At 41.0% G+C, this 12,463-nt stretch overlaps 1 protein-coding gene across 1 annotated transcript in view; it reads left to right on the top strand.

Moving 5' to 3' along the window:
- Positions 1 to 12,463, top strand: part of FAM20A (FAM20A golgi associated secretory pathway pseudokinase) — a 44,141-nt gene that overhangs the window by 8,882 nt on the left and 22,796 nt on the right. The window lies entirely within an intron of this gene.

Here is a 12,463-nt window from a genome sequence, read left to right as displayed (position 1 = left end):
CTGGGTGACTTTGGGCCAGTCCCTCTCCCTCAACCCCAGGAAGCAGGTAAGGGCAAACCACTTCCAAAAAACCTTGCCAAGAAAATTGCAGGGACTAGTCCAGGCAGTCATCAAGAGTCAAAAGCTGACTCAAAGGCACCAGAAAAACAAACAAACCCTGAATTGGTAAAAAGACATCCAAAGCTGCCACCTCTTTCCCCCCCTTCTTCTCCTAACAGAAGCTGTGCTCTTAAGAGCTGTGTGGCTGCAGGGTGCACTTTCCAACATAAACTGCAGTGATGGGGAAATGGACCAATTGCTTGTCACATGACCGATCCACCACTTCTATTAGAGCAGTGTTCCCCATGTTGGGTGGGGAATTCTGGGAGTTGAAGTCCACTCATCTTAAAGTGGCCAAGTTTGGACAACACTGTATTAGAGGCACTGGACTTATGATTAAGACTGTCCATGCTTCACAAGTGATTCAGAAGAAGTCTTTCGGATGGCACACAAACATAGCACCTCTCTGCTATTAATTAAAGCAGGTTGATTATTTTCAGGCATCTGTACAAGCTTTAAAACTGATGCTGCTGCATCAATTAAGGAGTTGATTTATTAAAGTTACTCTTAAAGCAGTGGCAACTCTCAGGCTTACAACAGAAGCCAGGAAAAAGAGGTTCACTGTTTCCATTTGGTATGTGTTTATATATAAGCACAGTACAAAACCTATTTTCCCCACAGGAAAAGGAATTGGGGCTGAGAGAGAATGGTCAGCCCACAGTCACCCAGGGACTTTCCATGGCTGAAGACAGACTAGAACCTGGATATCTTCATTCCTCGTTCAACACCTTTAACACTATACTGGCTCTCTTTAATGAACAGTAAAGATCTGTAAGGGCTGAAAACTTCTTAATTATTTTTGAAGGGTGCATAGCTGTAAGGACCAAAGTCAGGCACAAAAAGTCTGAGACCAGACAGGCCAGTTACAATAACAATGCCCAGATGTCAGCCATACTTCCCTTTGAGAAAGGGCCTACTTGCAGTCTATTAAGGGGCAAAGGCGGGAAAAAGAAGCACAAGGTTTGGACTTCAGGACTGCAATATGTTTTCTGCTTTATTATGGGTTTTCTATCATCCATAATAATAAACTGGGTTATCAAAGAGCTGTGTCCTTGAATCTCTGTCCAGGAGTCTTTGAGTGAAGTCTGTCACGGGCTTATTAAATACTTTAAGACCCAAAATATAAGATGGGAATTCTGTAGATAAAGCTTTTTCCCAACAAAAAGGCATTGATGTGGATGTTTGACTGTTGAGGTATAGACTTTATTTGTAGAATATCTTTGGGTAAGGCTGGATGCTGAGCCAAGTGTCTGCATACAATCATAGAGGGATATAAATGGATGGATGGATAAATAAGCTATGCCAGAAAAGAAAAGGTGACAATCATTCTGTGACCAAATCTGGAGAAATAATAATGAGGCAAAGGAAGGGGGGGATATTCTACCCGGTGAGTTCAGTTTCTGATGACTACATGGACATTTCTGTGTACGTTTTCATGGCAACAGCATAGAGGAAAAAGAAGAAAATAAGTCAGATTTAGAAAAAAAAAAAAAGTCAGAATCCTAAGAACTTGAAAACAAATTGACCTGAGATCTGAAATGTAAGTGCTTTCTTTGCTGTTTGCCCTAATGTTCGATGATAACACTTGGAAGTCTTCTCAGGTAATGCTGAAGCCCCATGAGCTTCCATCACAGTGCTAAGCCCAGAAATTCTCCTGCATTTTTTTCCTGCCAGATCTCATTCAATTTAGTGAAAATGAATTTGCTTTAGAAATTCTTTCAAAGGAAAAGAACATTTTGCAGAAAGACAGGAACAGAGTGTGGTGTTCTTGCCTTTCTTTAGTTATGGTCAAAAGTGCAGGTGAAGTTCTTGTACTTGGGAGTCCTTGGGGTTCTCTGAGCTTGGTTGTTGCTAGCACTGAAGATGTTACCTAGCCGGGTAACGAAACGTTTGCAAGAAAACAACCAAACTCAGAGAACCCCAAGGACTCCGCTGTTCAACCCTGAGCTACAGATATTCGCTTCTTGTACTTTCTCTGTACTATAATCTCTCCCACAGCCACTCACACTTCCACTGAACCCCAAGGGAAAATCTCATGAGGGAATTCCTTCTCCCATTGGGCTTTTTCAGTAATAGTGCAGCTGTCATTGTTAAGGAAGAGTCTTGCCCTGGATAAAGTATGGGAGTTTCCCTGGAGAAACTTAGAGACTCTTCCACCAGATTTCTCTCCCTGCAAGTTCGATGGAACATTTCAGAAGGCCATTTGTGCTCAACTTCATCCTCAGCTGAAGTGAAATTACAGTTGTGAACTGTGCTAAAAGCAGGGGCCCTCTATCTTAACAGTTATCGCTGGGGGAGGGGTGGGGCTTGTCAAACAGGAAGCTGCAGCAGCTGAAATTCTCCTTTCTCCCCAATACTTTGCTCCTCCTCCTGCTGCTTTGCAATCTGATAACTGAAATATTAAGCATTCAGGCTTTAGTGCTAAAATGCAGAGAGGAGGCCAAAGCAATTTTCATGATCAGCTTACCCTGAAATAAATGAAAGCAATAGCATTCACTCAGGGCAGTCTTTCATTTTCATATCATTCTGAAGCTTGCATACAGTTTATCAGGTGCAGGGCTTGGAACACAGTCGATGCTGCCCTTAATCACAATAAGAGCTACTGAAATATTCAAGGACAGGAGAGTTGCAAGTGTTTAAATAGTAGGAGATGATGCTGGAGTTTCTGCAAGTTGATATTGATTTAGAATTTATAGAAGGACTAATATAAGCCCAGATGTTAGGCTGTTAAATGGCTATGTCAAAGATAGCTGCAAACCTTGAGGCTGGCAGGGAGCCTGAATAGCAATTATGATAGATCTCTGAAGGTCTAAAGCAGTGTTTCTCAACCTTGGCAACTTTAGGATGTGTGGACAACTCCCAGAATTCCCCAGCCAGCACACTGGCTAGGGAATTCTGGGAGTTGAAGTTCACACATCTTAGAGTTGCCAAGGTTGAGAAACACTGGTCTAAAGGGTCAGAATTGAAGGACAGGCCCAGAACAACTATATGAACCATAGTTCAAGAGTGGTTATAAATGCATTCTTTGAAAGATATCTGATATTTAATACAGGCAGTATATAAGACGTTCATTTGTCCATCTAATCCAATATTACCTCCTCTGACTGGCAGTCTGTCTTATTATCTGTTACTCAGCAAATTCCAGGGCCTGAACCTGGAATCTTCTGTGGGCTAAATGTACTGCACACGATGTCACTTCTGAGAAGTGAATAAAGGAAAGAGGCAGAAGGGAAGTGACCTGGTTCACACAAAGCCCTAAACTAGGGTCTGTTTTATCTACAGTTCACCCAATATGATTTGTAATCAGTTGGATTGGCACAGCATGCTATGCCAAAACCAAATCTACCCACCTGATGGCTTGGCATATTGTGTGAACCAGACTAGAGTCTAAAGGGGGGAAAGAAAATGTGAATTTGTCCCACCCACTATTGGTATTCAGTCCTTCTCTGCAAGGTTATACACAAGCTTGAAAAAAAGTTCCTTCTCTATCCCTGCATTAAGTGGTCAGTTAATGGAGGTTGTTGCTGCTGGTCATATTCAACTAGCGCAGTGTTGTCCAAACTTGGCCACTTTAAGATGAGTGGACTTCAACTCCCAGAATTCCCCAGCCAGCCATGCTGGCTGGGGAATTCTGGGAGTTGAAGCCCACTCATCTTAAAGTGGCCAAGTTTGGACAACACTGAACTAGCGTAACCACTAACATTAACGTAAAAACCAAAGACAGTCAGTGAAACAAGTAAATATGTGAGCCAATTCCTAAGACCAGAGATGTATAGTTTGTACAAGATGAAGTACAGGGGGAAAAAAATCTCTGATTGCCAGGGGAACAGATGTTAGATGATCCAACCCCCAAACAAACAAACCTACCCAGTGCTGATAGGATCATGCACTCCTAGTCTGAAAGAGACAAGGACTGTACACATTGGTGCACTTGCCTCCTAGATATCCATATTTCAGCATGCTCCCTGTGCAGTGTAACTGGAGTACAAAGGAGTTCAAGGCTTGTGCACCCCAACCCAGAGAGCAGCTACATATCAGCATACTTGTAAGGCTTGTCTCCATGTGGTCCTGGTGCAGAAACATATAAGAGGAGGTCACAAGCGATGTCCAACATTCCAGGCATTCTGTTTTGTTTTCGTTGTTTTGTTCTACTTCTGCAAAGCAAACTGCTTGGCAATTAGAGTTTACATTTTAGAAATTAACATAGGCGGAACACATTCAGATTTTTCAAATTTGAGAACTAGGAATCAAAACTATACACACACCCCAGAAACATATAACAATTCTAACCAAGGGATGGTTACAAAGGCTGTTGTTCTTTATGCTGTATTCTCATTCCATCCCTCCTGGGGGAAAAAAACCATATGTTTGTGTTTTTCCCCATTTCTCCCTTTCTTTCTCTTTTCCTTTCAGTTGATTTATCCTTTGTGATTTACTTTTTTGGTCACTTTTTTTTAATTTGCTGCCAAATAAATAATCTGCCAAGATTATTTCTCTGCTGCCTGGGCCAGCCATTTGCCCTGGTGTGACTTAGCATTGCATTGTATCCTTTGGGTCTGAGACAGTATTGATTCTTCTCCAGCTGCCTTGTAATGCAATATATGGCACTCATAAACTGAGGGACCATTCGGAGAAGTTTAACAAGCTGTGTTAACCTTAAATTTGTCTGTGTTTCAATGCCTAGCTGCAAATAAAGCATGAACATGTTTTGGAAGAGAGAATTCTTATACACTAACTCCAGTGTGCATACTGATTCAGGGATTGTGTTGCTGCCGCTTTATGATCTCATAAACTGGAACTGAAAGGCAGAAAAATGGTCTTGAATCTCCAGTGACTAATCAGGGATGCACAACTTGATTCAGGCTGGGGGCCACACTTACATGAGCATCTTCTTACCTGCATATCCCAAGTGGTTGGCGCAAATGAAGGCCCAAAGAGAGAGCCCGATCAGAAAGCTGGAAAGAAAGATAAAGCAATCAAATACTGTATCACGTTTTGTATTCATGTCAAGAGCCCGTTGCATACAAAGCTGGCTAAAGCCTCACATCTGAAAACAGCTGAAGATCACTTCTGAAGTTGGTCTTGAATGAGCTCAGCAGTTTTGTTTCAGCCATGACTGGTCTTGTAAATTTTGATAGCGGAAGTAGAACGGACAGTGCTCAATCACAATAGCACTAGAAGCCTTTAAGGGAAAGAATCAGAAACTGTACATTTCTTGGAAAAAGCAAAGAATCACTGCACACACATTTGGCTGGGATCCTGATTCACTTCCCTTCAGAAACACTGACTGGAGTCACATTTTGTAGACTAAGCTATATTATGTTTTAACCATGATTTGTTGAGCAAGCCATAGTGGCCTGGTTCATTCACAGGGCCACACCTTAAATGATAATTTACAAACTGAAGTGGCTGGGTTTAGACAACATGCTATGCTAAAATCCAGCTAACTCCATTGGGGTTTAGCATGTGTAAACTCAGCTACCATCTCAGATGGACGTAGATGGACATAAATTGCTCACCTCCTCTAAATCTTTCTTGGGATTGGAAGTAGTGCCATTATTATTGAAGAGGTTGCAGAAGGATTTCATAAAGCAAGAACTAGGATTTGGGGATACCCTTTGCAGGATCATGGTAGAACTCTCAACCTATGCAGAGAGTTCTAAGGTTTGGACCATCCAGCTTGATTCTAATGTGGTTTGTAAGTAGAGCTGCTGTCATGATCGATGCATATTTACTTCTACACAAACACCTATAACTTTGATTTGGAAGTAAGGCTTGCTCACAATAAAAGGTTTGGTGCGGGTTTACCAAGAAGCAAGTCTTCCATTGTCTTCAGCAGAAGCTACGCCCAGGAAAATAAGCATAGCTTTGCAGCCTGCATCAATTAACAGAACTCCCATTGATTAAATTGGCATGGGTGAGATCTGATTATTTGAGCATTGGCTCATACCACCTCCGATATTATATTTTTCCATTTGTAAGTACTATGAATTCCTCAGCATAACTCACTTGAGCCCACCAGAAGCAAACCAAGCCCAGATGCGGTGGGGCATCGTTCTCCTATACAAAGATATTATCAGTTTTGTGGATAATAGAAGATGGAGATGATGCTCTCTGGTTACACATCCCCCTTTGTTAGATGGCAAAATGTGCAAAAAAGGCTAAATCTATCAGTGCTGGTATGGTACACTGAAGGTTAGTATCTTGTGCCAAATTTTCTGTGAATTATTTTTGCAGAATTATAAATTGTTCCCTTATGGATTTGAAGGGTAAATCAGGTTTGAATCCATGAACAAGAATTACCACACATGCAAATAGAGCATAGTTTTAGTAGGAGAATTTAACTCCTGGTCCAATCCATAAGAATCAAATTGCATTCGAATAAATTGGATGACTCATATATGGCGTTTCTGCTGTCAGTACACATTTGCTATTCTTCTACATTCATCTTGCAAACCAGTTTTCCTTCTATGTACAAGCACTCTATCATCTTCACTCTACTATATGCCTCTGAAAATAATAGTTGTACGCAAAAGTTTGTGTCATGATGAATGTGTTGCAGCCACAAGATCTTCTCAGCCTTAGTGGGTCACACTTACATTCATTTAAAGAAATTGGACTTCATTTAGTTATGACAAAGTTAAGCCTCACTGATTTCATTGGGTCTGCTAGGAAAGCAGGTTCATTGAAGATCCTTCTATCATGATAACACCCAGATCATCTAGTGGTATTATTTAGTGTCATTGTAAGGATCATATTATAAGGGGTAAAAATGTCTGCATAGCTGCTGAGAGATTTGCTGCCATTTGCAGCTTTAAAAATTCCACAATGTCTATGTTATGTATAGGTATAATTATAGGTATGCCCAGTTTAGATGCATCTAATGTAAGTCCACATTCTTAAATATTAGCTTCAGTTGCTGCTACTTTAGAAACTTTCTCACACAGCTAATGAATTATGGTCAGAGAAGTCAGAGCATTCTTAGATGATGTGTTTCAGATGTCAGAACTCTTCTTCTTCATTAAGAATTTCCTGTTCCTCCCTGCTAGGATCCTCTGTTTTATTCCTGTTATTTCTAAGGCCCACTGCTTTCCATGATTCAATCATTCTCAAATATCACAGAAAATGAAAGGAAACAGAAGATGGATAAAATGTGCATAAACATGGTTAGGTTTTATCAAGGACCTATGAACAGGCAAAATGGAAGGAGAGATATAGAACTCTAAGCTTTTTAATGGATGTTTGGAATCTTAACTGTTCTTAGATTAGTCCATGAATCTAGGAAGTAACTGAGTTTCTGCCTTCTGTTAACCATATTGTGGTTTCCTTCATTCTGGTTTTAGTGCATTGTATGAACCTTGTCATTACTGTTTGCAAGCCATGGTTTATAGCTTGGTATGATCTGCAGATCCAACCTATTCAACTAACTGTGGCTTAGCATGACAGTTAAATTCAGCCAGTATGTGTGCATATGGTGCAAATCTTTGCTCTTCTTTGTCTACTTCAGATCCTTCAGTACCCTTGGTTTCTTTGTTTACCTTCCTTCTGACATTGTGGAAGGTCAATAAAGTCTCTTGTCTGTTTGTTTGAATTTATTGGCCACCCAACTCCAGTGGACTCTTCTTACAAATAGATCTTGCAGAAGGTTGAACAGTGTTATTGTACCATTTCCTCATGCTATCTGCATGAATGATGACAGACTCAGAACTATCTCCCAGAGCCAAGCTTTTGTTAGAATATATAAGGCACTTTTACAAATGTCTGACCTGCAGTCCATAATCACCCTATACATTAATATAAAATTACAGTCATTTTCAGTTGTTTGGCTTTCTGGTTCTAGGATGAAGTTTGTTGTCCTTATTGAGCTAAATGCATTTATTCCTTCCTTTCTAGCTGTAGATTGTTCAGAATTTGCAAGCTAATCATTTTCTCCCCACAATTATTCTCTTATCACACAGCAGGCTCTTTCACACCACACTGTAAGCTCTAATGATGGTTGAGTAGAGTGAGGAGGTATGGGGGAAGGTGAAAGATGGGATACTGGGATAATTATTGAACAATGGGATACTGGGATAATTATTTGAAGCAGTACAAAATAATTGTATTGCTGAGAATATTTTCAGCATGCATAGGCTATCTACCTGTCTGAGCTCCTTGTATAATTAAATCAGGGGTCAGAGAGTTTCAGCATCCTCTTCTGTGTTGGTTGAGTAACAATGCTTCTATTTGGCTACAGAATGACTTCAGTTAATCTTGAGCAGAATGAGCTTGCACCTGGACAAATCAGGTCTGATATACACACATATCTGTATTTTGTCCTTTTTAGGGATAGGCAACATTATACAAAGGTACAGGGGAAAAGCTCAGTCCAGTTTGATGAGCAGGAGATGGATATTGTGATTTTAGTTAAATAAAACCATTCTTAATTTGCCAAGAATTTACTAGCATATCTAACAGCCTGCAGCTTCTCTCTGGGTAACTATGGTTTTATTGCATTCGCAGAACACCTCTGAATGAGCTAAGACAAATCCATTTAAAATTTGACAAACTTTACTTGATTCAGAAGTAAAATGTACTCAGCTAATCCAGTAGAATAGAAATAGCTTTGAGTCCTTTGGTAGACCAGAGAAGATCAGGCTTGAGAGCAACACAGCCAGGATACACCTAAGCTACAAACGCACATTATACTCAATCCTTCCTTGACTCCACCTGGTTACTCTTCCATAGAGAGGCAGAATTCCTACTCAGGTCAGCCTCTTGAGTGCTGTAGCCCAAAATATTTGAAAGCTCATCTGAAAGGAGAACTTAATCCTTGATTTGCCCCTTCTGGATATGGTCCCCTCCCTCAGTGTGGAGAGAGGGGTGTGGAGAGTTTATATGCTATGTTGTTAGGACACTGCCATTATCTCATCTCCAACCCACAGCAGAGGCTGCTTCAAGTTGGCTTTGGTTGTTCCAGTACTTCCTCTTCTCTCAAAACAATTGGCGCTGTGGACGTGATCTAACATGCTTCACTGACAATGTGGTGGATGATACAGTCGGGCTGGGTTTTGCCCTGCTCCTATTGGCCACCATAAGCAGCTGGTGCAGGCACACCCTTGCTGGGCCATTATGGCTTGGCAGAGACATCCGCCCAAGAATGCCTAAGTGCTGTTTTCCAAAGCTCTTGTTAGATCTTATGTTCCTGATGACACCTGGATTTCACAGCACTAGACCTGTTTGTCAAGCACAGGTTTAGCCCACTTTTGAGTGCTCATCTGCTGCACGGAAGGTCAATTTAAACCAGGGGAAAGAGCCACATTCTGTCCACCATGTGTCTGGTTCTGCCACCAAGAAATGCATTATGGGTTTTCCACTGTTTCTGCTGGTACGGGTTTGGGGTGGTCATATTTGGTACTGTTTTTATTACTTTGGTGGAGAAGTGCAACATTTATTTATTTTTATTTATTTATCATATTTATATAGCCGCCCATCTCACACAAGCTTTTGCCGACTCCTACACTATTTTGCATGCTTGACACACTTCTTTTGAGTGCTGCCAGCCATGAACACTCCTGTCCAAACTGCATTCTTTGCAGTACTGGTTCAGGATGGATTCCGCTCCATGCTCCTCTCCAGACCTGTTAGCCTGACTACAACGTAGAGGAGACGTGTTGGTTGAAGCAGGAGACAGTGCCCCCCTCCCGATGCTCCCTCCTTCCCTCTTCCACGCCTGTGATCTGTCATCTGGGTTATTTCTGAACATGGGTCTAACTCTCTTTTTAAAAGAGCACTAACCCTGTGTCCAAGAATTGCCCTGCTGATTGGCAAGGAGGATGGGAGCAGGATGATGCACCAGGGAATTCCGTACCTGCAACTTATGACTTGCTTGCTGCTCCAAGCATCTGTCTACACTTCCCCATCCCCACCACTCATTCAAGAGAACGACTGGCAGGTGATGCTTGGTGGGAGGCGAAACAAAGTCAGAAGAATCCGCCAACTTTCCTTTATTTGTCCTTTATTCCTTACATTAAAACTGTAAGGATAATATCACTTGGTGGCTGTACTAGTGAGGGCTTGGATACCAGGACAGCAAATGTTATGCTGGGAAACTTTTCTGTCAGCTCAGGGACAGAAAAAGTAGAAAAATCAGAAAAAAGGAGTTTCTAGAGAAGGCCCAGTTATCTAGGCTACCCTAAGTACTTGTCGCTATTCCAGGAACCCTCTGTTAATTTCCTTTATGCGTTTTCATGACAGAGCTCACCAGGGAAGACTACACCCAAGGCTGTTTGGAGCTTAAATTAATCCTCTCTCACCTGAGTACTAGGGCTGGGCTGCAAGAATTGTGGGTGACCACTAGATGGCACCACAGAGTTAGGGTTTTCTACAGTGGCCCAGTTCAGGGTTTCATACAAACATGGCCTTCCTTTTTGTCACTGACTCTGGTGACCCACGCAATTACTGGATTTATATTTCTGTAAGAAGTTGACTGAGTATTATGCTTTGGAAAAAGCTCAACGCCCATTATTTTTTAGTAGTCTTTGAAACCACAAGTGTCCTGAAGCAAAACATCAAAAGAAGCTAAAGGCCATTCTCAATCTCTGATCTTAGAGTACTTAGCATAGGAAACAATTTCAGGAAATTAAATTTTTCAAATGTAATTGTACCCAGCATTTGTTTGTCAAGTAACTACTGGCTTTCCTTTAAGGCCTAGACAAAGATTCAAGTACAGAATGCACATCTGCCTACAAGAATCAGAGCAAGGGGTGGGCACTTTCAGAGAGGGCCATTTCTCTTGAACCTGCTTACCTGAGTCATAAAGCAGATTTGCACTGCAGATTCCCAGCTTCTGAAAACAGCCTGGGCTGCCAGCTCTTAGCAGCCAATTCTAAAATGTCCAGCAAATTGAAAGAAAAAAAAGAAAAAGGCACAGTGGTCTTGAGTCAATGGACTCTAACGCAGGACTCCAACATAAAAGGGCCCTAGACTTAGCCAAGATGAAACCATTAGGCAGGTGGTATATTATAACATTGTTTATTTTGTGTTGCAAGTTTGTAACCCTACATCAATCATTCAGAGTCACTTTGTGAGATGGGCAATGAATGAATGAATTTAACCTCAGGAAAACAATTGTGTTTTCTAATGCAGGCTTCCGATTTGTTGGAGGCTGCATACAAATCAAAGTGAAGCCAAAGCAAAATGGGGGTAGAGGCTCCTATTCTCTGTCTTGTTGATGACCATGTTTTTATACCCACAGCCTCCCTTTTTCTTTCTGACACCACCTTTTTCTCTGTCATTTTTCCTCTTCTCTCTGTCTCAGCTTGCATTAACCTGCCAGGAAAGGGATAGATCATTTTTACCAAAGTTTGAAATAATGAATTGCTTGGAAAAGGGCTGTGAATCGTATAAAATTAGGACCATGCGCTGCATGTGATTCAAGGGTCACAAATTGCCAGCCCGTACTTTAAATCTTTCAGGTCCTGAGGGCATTGCAGTGATGTCACTACAGGATTATCAACTACAATGGCCCCAGGTGGTTTTTGAGGCAACCATTTCCCAACTATTTAGAAACCATTTAAAGCAATCATCTTTTAAACTAAATAATAATATTCTTGGTGGTTCTAAGCTGACACATTCACAAAACCAAAGTGACTCACCGGTACACAGTGTAGCACTGTGCCATCCAGACCAGACTGTTTTTTCCAATCTAGCTGTGGGCATGGTGGGAAGCAGAAACAACAATGGTGTCTGTGAACTGGGTTTAAGGAAATCTGACTGGCATTGTCTGCTGTTGCTCACTCATTCCTGGCAGGAGCAGATGTGTTGCCAGCAATTGGGAGAAGGAAATGAGGGAGACAGATGGCAGCCAGACCAATTGTTCACTTGGGCTAACATGGTTGTTGCAGTGATGGCAATGCCTGTTGATTGTCTAGGTTGTAGCCTTGGATCTCTCCAGACAAATTATCTTTGTGCCTGCAGTTCTCAGATATATAATTTTATTAAGAATTTTGATTATAATAGTAAAAGCTAATACAAACTAAACTTAAAGAAAGAGAATAGAATATAAAGAAAGAATAAAAGGTGCAAGGAAAAAGAAAAAAGAAAAAGGGGGAAAAAAAGTAAGAATATAATAAAGAAAGAGAAAAGAAATATATAAAGTGACTTCCAACTCATCAGAAGTATAAACAAATTTAGTGACTCTTCACCCCCTCTAAGGTTACAGACATTTATCTCTTCATCCCATATCCCATCACTTATCTATAAACAAATCCATAAAACATCATCTTTTCAGTCCTGGTGTCAACAGAAAGTCCATAAATGGTTACCAGAAGTAACAACATATCTTGTTTTAACCTTGATCAAATAAACCAACTTTATATTCCTT

Source organism: Python bivittatus, unplaced genomic scaffold, assembly GCF_059951505.1.
Source record: "Python bivittatus isolate LINGU-HERP-01145 unplaced genomic scaffold, Pbiv_v1 ctg000220_np1212, whole genome shotgun sequence".
Classification (NCBI taxonomy): Eukaryota; Metazoa; Chordata; class Lepidosauria; order Squamata; family Pythonidae; genus Python; species Python bivittatus.
The sequence above is the reverse complement of the archived record's forward strand: the minus strand, read 5'-3'. Positions and strand labels throughout refer to the sequence as shown.